The sequence below is a fragment of the Schistocerca piceifrons genome, chromosome 7, assembly GCF_021461385.2.
Source record: "Schistocerca piceifrons isolate TAMUIC-IGC-003096 chromosome 7, iqSchPice1.1, whole genome shotgun sequence".
NCBI lineage: Eukaryota > Metazoa > Arthropoda > Insecta > Orthoptera > Acrididae > Schistocerca > Schistocerca piceifrons.
This window is the reverse complement of record NC_060144.1, coordinates 129,697,372-129,709,375: the sequence shown is the minus strand read 5'-3', so window position 1 is coordinate 129,709,375 and position 12,004 is coordinate 129,697,372.

Sequence of the window (12,004 nt, the reverse complement as noted above, 5' to 3'; positions counted from 1 at the left end):
CAAGTTAACAAACTAAGGCTTCACGCGATTGGGCACAAGAAACAGGGAGGAATCAAAGAGCATAGGAGTTCTAAAGCAGCACCCTGTTCGACTAAAAACAAGAAAAAGCATATTTGCAAAAAGGTCTCGATAATGTGGGAACGGCAGCCACTTGCAGTGTGCGGTATCCACATACTTGTGAAAGACACAGGGATCAGCCTCGTTCTCTCCTTCAACTAGGTAGTCAACGTAGGTGACCCAGGAGCCAGATGATCGTATTCGTTCTCGTCTGAGAGAAAAAGGCTATGTCCAGAAGATTAAGAAATTCATCTGAAAAAGCGGATTCAGGCCCTCGGAAAATAAAAGCCAACTGTCGACGAATATAGAGCCAATTATCCGGTCCACAAGAGGCAAGCCTCTGAAATAAGTTGTCAGTGTCATAATGTTAGCCACTCTGATCAGTCGGGCGAAGGTCTATAGAAAAAAGACGATCAAAAGCTGCATGACTCCATACCACGACGAAGCAATCTCTATCGCTAATATAGAAACACTAAGATGAGACCAGACAGTTTTACAGAATGTTGATGGAGAAGCCACTTCAGCAGGGGAGAGGCAATATGGTTGATTCCAACGGGATAGTAAGTCTCCGTCAGTGAGATGCGTCTTTGAAAGGCTATCAGCACCTAAGAAACTGAAAATTTTAAAATGTTCGCCAATACGTAGCAACTTACGGTTAATCCGACCAACTTCAACGGGAGAAGTCAGACTGAACGTGGTGTCACCGCAAGGAAGCACACTGGCTAGGTTGCAGGCTTCAAGTCGGCCACGGTCCGTCAGTAATCACGCCACTGTCGACGCTAGCAGACCGAGCGCCGTCACTCGGCTGGTCTTACGAGACAATCTAGCGCACTGGCCAGTTCTGAAGCCGATATATTGTTATAGCTTCAGAGATCTCATTTGAAGAGACGCTAGTTAGCACAGCCTTCAGTTAAGTCAGTAGCTACGACCTACCTAGGAGCCACATACAGTTTATGCATTGCCAATTGATCTATATGTGTGAAGCAATCAGAATTGTAAAGCAGTATTCGTAGTTCAGTCTAAATTTTATTGTATTGTACTGTAACCGGGGACATAGGAACGACGGAGAGGCTCCGTCCTCGCCGCAGCAGCAGTGGTACACAACCCCACGACGACTATCGCAGTCCACTTCACCCCTCCGCCGCCCCACACCGAACCCAGGGTTATTGTGCGGTTCGGCCCCCGGTGGACCCCCCAGGGAACGTTGCACACAAGACGAGTGTAACCCCTATGTTTGCGTGGTAGAGAAATGGTGGTGTACGCGTACACGGAGAACTTGTTTGCGCAGCAATCGCCGACATACACTCCTGGAAATTGAAATAAGAACACCGTGAATTCATTGTCCCAGGAAGGGGAAACTTTATTGACACATTCCTGGGGTCAGATACATCACATGATCACACTGACAGAACCACAGGCACATAGACACAGGCAACAGAGCATGCACAATGTCGGCACTAGTACAATGTATATCCACCTTTCGCAGCAATGCAGGCTGCTATTCTCCCATGGAGACGATCGTAGAGATGCTGGATGTAGTCCTGTGGAACGGCTTGCCATGTCATTTCCACCTGGCGCCTCAGTTGGACCAGCGTTTGTGCTGGACGTGCAGACCGCGTGAGACGACGCTTCATCCAGTCCCAAACATGCTCAATGGGGGACAGATCCGGAGATCTTGCTGGCCAGGGTAGTTGACTTACACCTTCTAGAGCACGTTGGGTGGCACGCGATACATGCGGACGTGCATTGTCCTGTTGGAACAGCAAGTTCCCTTGCCGCTCTAGGAATGGTAGAACGATGGGTTCGATGACGGTTTGGATGTACCGTGCACTATTCAGTGTCCCCTCGACGATCACCAGTGGTGTACGGCCAGTGCAAGAGGTCTCTCCCCACACCATGATGCCGGGTGTTGGCCCTGTGTGCCTCGGTCGTATGCAGTCCTGATTGTGGCGCTCACCTGCACGGCGCCAAACACGCATACGACCATCATTGGCACCAAGGCAGAAGCGACTCTCATCGCTGAAGACGACACGTCTCCATTCGTCCCTCCATTCACGCCTGTCGCGACACCACTAGAGGCGGGCTGCACGATGTTGGGGCGTGAGTGGAAGACGGCCTAACGGTGTGCGGGACCGTAGCCCAGCTTCATGGAGACGGTTGCGAATGGTCATCGCCGATACCCCAGGAGCAACAGTGTCCCTAATCTGCTGGGAAGTGGCGGTGCGGTCCCCAACGGCACTGCGTAGGATCCTACGGTCTTGGCGTGCATCCGTGCGTCGCTGCGGTCCGGTCCCAGATCGACGGGCACGTGCACCTTCCGCCGACCACTGGCGACAACATCGATGTACTGTGGAGACCTCACGCCCCACGTGTTGAGCAATTCGGCGGTACGTCCACCCGGCCTCCCGCATGCCCACTATACGCCCTCGCTCAAAGTCCGTCAACTGCACATACGGTTCACGTCCACGCTGTCGCGGCAGGCTACCAGTGTTAAAGACTGCGATGAAGCTCCGTATGCCACGGCAAACTGGCTGACACTGACGGCGGCGGTGCACAAATGCTGCGCAGCTAGCGCCATTCGACGGCCAACACCGCGGTTCCTGGTGTGTCCACTGTGCCGTGCGTGTGATCAGTGCTTGTACAGCCCTCTCGCAGTGTCCGGAGCAAGTATGGTGGGTCTGACACACCGGTGTCAATGTGTTCTTTTTTCCATTTCCAGGAGTGTACTATAACTGAGGCGAAATAAAGGGAACCAGCCAGCATTCGCCGAGGCAGATGGAAAACCGCCTAAAAACCACCCACAGACTGCCCAGTTCACCGGACCTCGACACAAATCAGCCGGGCGGATTCGTGCCGGGAACCAGGCGCTCTTTCCTGCCCGGAAAGCCGTGCGTTAGACCGCACGGCCAACCGGGCGGGCCAGTTCAGTCTATAACTGCACTTGAAAATATTATTGTACAAAGTGAAGATTAACGTTCATCGTTCATGCTGAATTAAAGCTAAGTATTTAATTGTATTCCTGTCTACTAACTTCTAATCACCTAAGATGTTCCAGATACATCCCGTCAATTGTAGTTCACTGATCCTCACGTCAGCCTACGTGATCAACGAGTGCAATAATTGCCACCCCTTGTGATCAGACTAAGAGTCAAATTGTGTGACTCGGCCGGGTCACCCTGTTTCCCTGAGGCCCATAGTTCCACCTCATACATAATACTGACTAGCTGGAAACAGGAAAATAAACGAGACGTAATGGAATACGGCGCGATTGCTCACTTACGGAGGTGGACACACTAAAATATTATTTTACCTTAACTGTGTTCTACAGAAGCGCGGGATTAGCCGAGCGGTCTGGGGCACTCCAGTCATGGACTGTGCGGCTGGTCCAGGCGGAGGTTCGAGTCCTCCCTCGGGCATGGGTGTGTGTGTTTGTCCCTAGGATAATTTAGGTTAAGTAGTGTGTAAGCTTAAGGACTGATGACCTTAGCAGTCAAGTCCCATAAGATTTCACACACATTTGAACATTTTGTGTTCCACAACGCGAAAGTCCATGTCATTAGTCCAGGTTTCAGTAGCCACGGTGAAATGGTGAACGACTGAAAGATTTCCCACTCGGGCAACACAAAAACGAAGAAACTGTTCGTTTTTATTACAGCGCGATAGTCTGCCATGTATTTCATTCATTGTTCTTTATGTCAGACTGAGGATCGATGTCGACGTAACTCGAAAGAATTGAGGAGAGCTGCGCTGCGTCGCGGATGCCGGAGAGGGCGCACACGGACCGCATTGTGTGGGAGCTGAGGGAAGGATGGAAGGGTGTCGCCGTATTCAGACGCCGCGTAGGGCCGCGTTGACGCCGGCTGCGCGCGGACTTTCATACAGATGAGGTGAGGGCTGGTGGATGTGGCCGGGGGGGGGGGGGGGGCAGACTGCCCGCCGTCTGTCTGTCGGGCTGGGCTGGCCTGGCCTGCCTCTGCAGCCTCGGTCGATGAGTGCCGCCACTTCACAGCCAGAGGTGGAGCGCGCCGCCTCAGACCGCCATTCACAGCTCAGCACACGTGCCGAACGCCTGTATGACCGTGGCGCAAGGCCAGGAGGATCGTGTTGCTCTGAAGTGACGGCGGAGCCACAAACCAGTGAATACTTCCACAAAATAAACTTTTAAAAAGGTATAAAGTTGTACACTACTGGCCATTAAAACCCTCCGACAGTCGCGCATGTATCTGTGAAATACATGATCTACTTTTTCTCTAATATTACCGCAATGAACAGTCGTAACGGTTTGCTGGTCCACGACATCTCGTGCCATACCTTTCTTATTGCTTCACAGGAATTTCAGTCTTATCCCGATACTGACAAGGTCATAAATGAGTCAGGTGTGGGAACGTGTACTGCCTGTATCTCTCAGATACAGCGCGCCTACTCGGGTAACACTCTGTCGCCGCTAATGACTGCAGCTGTTGCATTGTTTGCAGCGTACGCAAGTCGGCAGTTGCGTTGTTGTCTTCTAAATGAAGCAACGTTTCGTTGTAGCTACGTGTACTCTCTTTCAAAACGAGTAAACGATATGATCTAGAAAATCCTAAGGATTTGGAAGAAGTACATCGCCTTCTTCTCGACGACGATGTATCCATTGAAGATAAAGATGATCTTGCAGAAACTGATTCAGAAACCGAAGATATACTCAAAACACGATCTGTAGACTCAGACACAGATCATGAATTTGATGAAGAGGAAAATAATGAAGCGCAGGAAACTGATGAACATTACTATTTTGGTGAGTAGAAAAGACAATAAATATGCTTTCAGGTGTAATAATAACAATATCTAATAATGGTGTAATGTACTTATTTTTTATTTTAGGTAAGGATAGAACTAAATGGAGGAGAGTGCCTTGGAAAGCAACACAGACACGGCCTCATAATATACTAACCAAACTGCCTGGGATAGTTGGAGACGCAAAGAAAATGGTAACTGAAATTGACTGCTGGAGCCTATTCATCAGTAATGATATCCTAGATCTAATTGTGGTCAACACTAACAGGCGTACAGCTGGTCTAAAAGGAAACTGTGCTCGCGAGAGTGACTGCAAGGACACAGACGCAATCGAAATAAAAGCCTTTCTTGGCTTTTATATCTTGCTGGTGTGTTCCGTGGTGTGCGACAGAACGTTCACGACTTCTGGACAGCAGATGACCTTGGTCTGAATATTTTTAGAATGACCATGTCCGAAAAACGTTTCCTGTTCCTAATAAGATGTGTTCGTTTTGATGATGGAGCCACAAGACAAGAACGGCGTGAGAGAGACAAATTAGCAGTCGTGAGGAAAATGTTCACCATGTGTTTGAATAACTGCAAGACACATTACTCCCTCGGTCAGAACGTCACAGTTGATGAGCAGCTACAAACATTTCGACGCCTGTGTGGATTTCACCAGTTCATACCATCCAAACCATCTAAATATGGCATCAAAATTTTCTGCCTATGTGATGCCAAGCTTTATTATACTTACAACATGCAAATATATTGTGGATTACAACCAGAAGGACCCTTTCAGAATAACAACTCCGCCAAAGAAGTAGTTCTGAGACTTGCCGAACTAATATATGGGACGGGTAGAAACATTACAGCAGATAACTGGTTCACTAGTGTGGAGTTAGTAAGAGAACTGCAGAAAAGGAGACTGTCGTTTGCAGGCACAATTAGAAAAAACAAGAAGGAACTACCATCGAATTTCCTAGCACCAAAAAGTAGACAGCAATATGATGGCGTATTTAGCTACAGCAAGAATGAAACCGTTGTGTCGTATGTAAAACTTTAGCCCTCCTTTCGAGTATGCATGTATCGCCAAGTGAGGTTTCGGAAGGTTTAGAGAAAAAACCATCAATTATTCTACACTATAATGACACCAAATCTGGAGTTGATGTAGTTCACCAAGTCTGTGCAACCTACAATGTAGGCCTATGGTGATTTTTTTCCACCTGTTGAACATTGCAGGCATCAACTCAAGAGTAATTTTCTTGGGCAACAAGAATAAATACTCAAATCGGCGCGAGTACCTCAAAACTTTGGCTCTGACTCTACTGCAAGATCATCTCAAAAGAAGAGCTCTTATTATGACTCTATTTGATGATATAAAGTCAATGCTAGTAAAGTACAAACCTAAAGGAAAAGAGCAAGAAAACGCTGAACAATCCTTGGAATCAGAAAACAAGAAAAGAAAAAGGGGCCAGTCATGCTACAGAGAGACCAAAAAGACTTGTCTCAGCAAGTACACATGTGAAAAACGCGGTACACATCTTTGTTTGCAAAAGCACGCAAAAATAATTTGTGAACAATGTCTTTCTGTAGAGGGCACTCAGTAAAAAGAGACATGCTTTGATTAGTTCAATAATTTATTAGTATCTATAATAAAATCAATTTTTAAAAGAATTTCATGTACTTCTCGATTACAAAACGTCAAATATTTCTGTTAATTTGAAAGTGTAATGAGCCTGTTGTTCACTTCTCTATTTGTAAAATCTGTAACACTAAAGGTAACTGCAATTTAAAACAAAAACAAAAGAAAAAGAACCTGTAAACAAACAAAAAACCACAAAAATCGTTGCATGTATCCACGAGATACATCGCGACTAGTGGCGTCGTCAAAGTTGACACGCCTGCTGGAGGGTTAAAATTGCTACACCAAGAAGAAATGCAGATGATAAACGGGTATCCATTGGACAAATATAGTATACTAGAACTGACATGTGTTTACATTTTCACGCAATTTGTGTGCATAGATCCTGAGAAATCAGTACCCAGAGCAACCACCTCTGCCTGTAATAACGGGCTTGAGACGCCTGGGCGCTGAGTGAAACAGAGCTTGGATGGCCTGTACAGGTACAGCTGCCCATGCAGCTTCAACACGATACCACAGTGCATCTAGTGACTAGCGTATCGTGACGAGCCAGTTGCTCGGCCACCATTGACCAGACTTTTCAATTGGTGAGAGATCTGGAGAATGTGCTGGCCAAGGCAGCAGTCGAACATTTTCTGTATCCAGAAAGGCCCGTACAGGACCTGCAACATGCGGTCGTGCATTATCCTGCTGAAATGTAGGGTCTCGCAGGGATCGACTGAAGGGTAGAGCCACGGGTCGTAACACATCTGAAATGTAACGGCCACTGTTCAAAGTGCCGTCAATGCGAACAAGAGGTGACCGAGACGTGTAACCAATCGCACCCCATACCATCATGCAGGGTGATACGCCAGTATGGCGACGACGAATACGCGCTTTCAATGTGCGTTCACCGCGATGTCGCCAAACACGGATGCGACCATCATGATGCTGTAAACAGAACCTGGATTCATCCGTAAAAATGACGTTTTGCCATTCGTGCACCCAGGTTCGTCGTTGAGTACACCATCGCAGGCGGTCCTGTCTGTGATGCAGCGTCAAGGGTAACCGCAGCCACGGTCTCCAAGCTGATAGTCCATGCTGCTGCAAACGATGTCGAACTGTTCGTGCAGATGATTGTTTCTTGCAAACGTTCCCATCTGTTGACTCAGTCATCTTGACGTGGCTACGCGATCCGTTACAGCCATGCGGATAAGATACCTGTCATCTCGACTGCTAGTGATACGAGGCCGTTGGGATGCAGCACAGCGTTCCGTATTACCCTCCTGAACCCACCGAACCCATATTCTGCTAACCGTCATTGGATCTCTACCAACGCGAGCAGCAATGTCGCGATACGATAAACCGCAATCGCGATAGGCTACAATCCGACCTTTATCAAAGTCGGAAACGTTATGGTACGCATTTCTCATCCTTACACGAGGCATCACAACAAAGTTTCACCGGGAAACTGCTGTTTGTGTATGAGAAAAATCGGTTGGAAACTTTCCTCGTGTCAGCACGTTGTAGGTGTCGCCACCGGCGCCAACCTTGTGTGAATGCTCTGAAGAGCTAATGATTTGCATATCAATCTTCTTCCTGACAGTTAAATTTCGCGTCTGTAGCACGTCATCTTCGTGGTGTAGCAATTTTAGTGGCCAGTAGTGTAATTAAAACTTGAGCTCCGCTTTGGGTGGTTCCAAGTCCGCTTGAGAAAGGAGCAGGTGAGGAGTGACATCTCTCTAAAATATCGTGATTCATCTGACTCTGGGTAATAGCACCTATCAATGGCCTGTTCTCAGGGTGATGGCGGAGACCTGAATGGCAGCAATGGCCAAAAACAGTGATTCTGATGCGGCAAAGGGGCACCCTATTTGGGAAAATGAATGAAATCCAGAGCAGATGAGACTCTGGAGCTGTCGAGAAAGCAACTCATCTAGAGGGAGGAAAATTCTGACAAAACTGGGCCGATAATAAGGCCGAAAACTGGTAGACCCATTACATGAGTTTTTCTCTGCTGAAGGCTGGTAACCTATAAAGAGGACATCTACAATCATCCAAAAATTTCACACACAGAGAAAGTTGGACCGATTTATAAGAGGACGTAGTGGGCAAGACCACACTTGAGACTCAGCGTTTCAGGAATAATTAAGATATACTCTGCAGCAAAAATAAAGATCAGTTTTGCTAAACGCCGCAGTTGTCTCCCTGCAAGACACCCCAGTTCGGCAACAACATCAGTATCACCCGCTCAGCTTTGTCAAGCTCTTTATATAAATCCCCGCTCAGAGGCAAACTGTAACGAGGGTCTCAGGCGCTGCAAGCAGACACGATTCTGCTATTGTGCTTACTAGCAGGCATGCGGAATCGGAGGGTTCAAATGGTTCTAATGGGTCTCAGTACTATGAATCTTAACATCTGAGGTCATCAGTCCCCTAGAACGTAGAACTACTTATACCTAACTAACCTAAAGACATCACACACATCCATGACCGAGGCAGGATTCGAACCTGCGACTGTAGAATCGGTGGGTTGTCTATAGGTTCACTAAGCACGTAGGACTCCGACATAGTTTGTCTCTAATCAGGTACAGTTTTAAAGTGCTCAGCAATGGCAGCCGGGTTGTACCAAGGGTGGTGCTTTACTGGAAGGCTTAGAGGTATCCTTTGTCAATGTCCCTCTGCCCCGTGATCGTGCCACAGGAGAGCACGAAGACTGAAAAGCATAAGCATCGTTTGCTGATTCGGATCGCATTCAAATTCCGTCGAATGATTCTAAATGGTCCCTATTGGTTCCACTATGTACGCTAGAGCAAAAGTTACGGGCGCAGTACATTCGAAAGGCTAGTTTCACGGAGGGTGCTCCCGAACTTGGCGGTCTTAGACGGACCCTTTGCCGTATTGGAGCAAAGAGTTTGCTGGGCCAACAGAGCACAGTTGAATCGTTCTGGGAGAGTTATCAGCCTCAAGGGTTGCCTTGTTGCTCATCACACTGCGAACTGTCGTTTTTGGCCTTGAAATGTGTGGGAATCAACATCCCCAAGGAAAGGAGTGGTTTCATTGGCGTCCTTTAAGCCACCCCATGAGGACTTCCCGTGTCGATTCTGAACAGCGGTGTGTCTGAAACGTTTTCATCGGCCATCCATAAGAAATCAGCGTGATTTCAGCGCTGAGCTTCGCTCTTCTTAGAATCATCGCAGAGGTGATTTTGTATGTGTCGACACTATTTGTATATGAAACTATATGAGCCCGAGAGTGAGTCGCTTAGCACAATGTTTATGAGACATAAAGAGGAATGGCGTAGTCACCTTTTAACTAATTTTCAAACTTGTACATCCCAATGGGAGACAATTGCAGCGTTTCGAAAAAAGAGATAATTTGCCTTGTGCAATGCAGCTACTTGCTTAAACAACAAAGAAGAGGAGTTAAATGAAGAAGTACAACTAAAGATATTTGATGATGTCACGATAACTGAAACAAGAAAGACGTTGAAGGATACAAAATAACTTGAAAATTATATGTAGATATAGAGTGGAATTTTTCGGTAGAACTGGCATTTTGCGTAGGCTTTATGCAGCAGAAAGAGTTATAGCCTTGGAAAAAGATTGAACTGACCTTTAAACTAGGTCGCCGCGCTACTCCTTCTCTACATGTTCATTCTTCAATGCGATACGCTTTTTTTTCTCAACGATGGGTGGCTTGGCTGGGTCTTCTGTTGTAGAAGTCTGGGCTTTTGCTGTCCAGGACACGTTTCACCTCGAAAATCACTTCCTCGTCATTCAGGAAATGTCTGCCTCAATGGTTTCTTCAGCTGAGGAATGTGGAGTAAGTCACTGAATGGTCTGTCAGGAGAATACTACAGGGCTCAGGCAAAATTTGACAGCCCAAAGAAGTTACGTAAGGGACTGTGTGCGGTATATCTTTTTATCCCCGCCTGCGACATAACTTTTTCCTGTTTAGTTTCGTAGTTTTCATGTAGTGCTTTCATCTTTATTTTGCTCGTAGGTGTGCTTTACCATTTTTAAGGTCTCGCTTGAGCAATTTTGTGTCAGCAGCCATTTCATTTCCAGCTGTGTTAAGATAAATGAAAAACGCAGAGGCGAGTGTATTTTGTCTTCTCCTTGTGGACAACAAATTAAGTGGACGCTTTTGTTACGTACTTACTTCGATGTCTGTTGAATTTAAAATATTTTGGCATGAATACGTTTATTAAGAACCTGTTCAATTACTTTAACTTTAAGTTGCTAAAGGGACGCGGAAACAGGGTTATCCCGAAAGGAACGAAATAATTTCTTCCGCCAATAGCTGCAGGTTATGAGATTTGTCGTGAGCAGGATGGACTGGGGAGCTCTCTGGAGGCAAAAACACCCCCTTGGACTGCTTCCCGCCACGCTCGGCCTTGACAGCCTCCCATAATCTCGTTAGGAAATTTCCATTGCCTATTCCACAAAAGCCGCAGCTCTCAATACGACAACATCGAGCAGCTCTCAAACATACGGCCGAACTTCAAGAATGGACGCCTCGTTGTACATTGAAAACAATTCTGTTTTGCTCTCTAATGCATGCATTTGTATGTTTAATACATGCACGCAAGAGCGAATCAATGATGTCTTTCTATTTACATTGAAACAAATGGAGCTTTACCAACCGTCGAAAGTTACAGAACACGATAACCGAACACCGTAGACAAGTGAAGTATATGGCAGGACATATCATATACACGCAGACAAGCGTAGTGCTGCCATTAGCACATGTGCACAAGAAGAAAAAATTATACTATTTCCATTTGAAAATCCAAGTACGTAATTTTATCAAATGACGAAAATTATGATACACGAAAGTAAAACGTTATGCAAAGAGCAATTTCAGTGCAGCATGTACTATACACACTTACATAACGTAGTAGAAACAATTCTTCAACCCCAATAAATGTAAGAGATGCTAGCACATATTGAGTTTACCATGCACAAAGCTGTTTTTGATATAGTTATACAATCACTTAGTTCATATTAATATCATTATGAGTTTAAAACATTAAGTCGTAATAAGATATCTGGTTCGGTAAACAATGCACTTCCAGTGAACTGTTTTCATAGATTCATTCCTGATGTCTGTATATTTAGAAGCAATTACTCAAAGATAAATCTCAAAAAATAGTGAAGGTAGGAAAAAAAATTAAGTGCGAACACAGCTTTTCTTTATGTACAGTAATGGTTTTAAAAGTTTTGTGACAAGATAAGGTTTTGCATAAAGTTGTTAGAGACTGCTATGTGCTATCCTTTTATTGCCTTATAACCACACTTTCTTAATCACCAAAACCATGAGGTAAAGACTAGAATCGGATATATAAGAACAAATCATGAAATTATTTGGATGTATCCAGAATGAGATTTTCGCTCTGCAGCGGAGTGTGCGCTGATATGAAACTTCCTGGAAGATTAAAACTGTGTGCCGGACCGAGACTCAAACTCGGGACCTTTGCCTTTCGCGGGAAAGTGCTCTACCATCTGAGCTACCCAAGCACGACTCACTCCCCATCCTCACAGCCTTACTCTGCCAGTATCTCGTC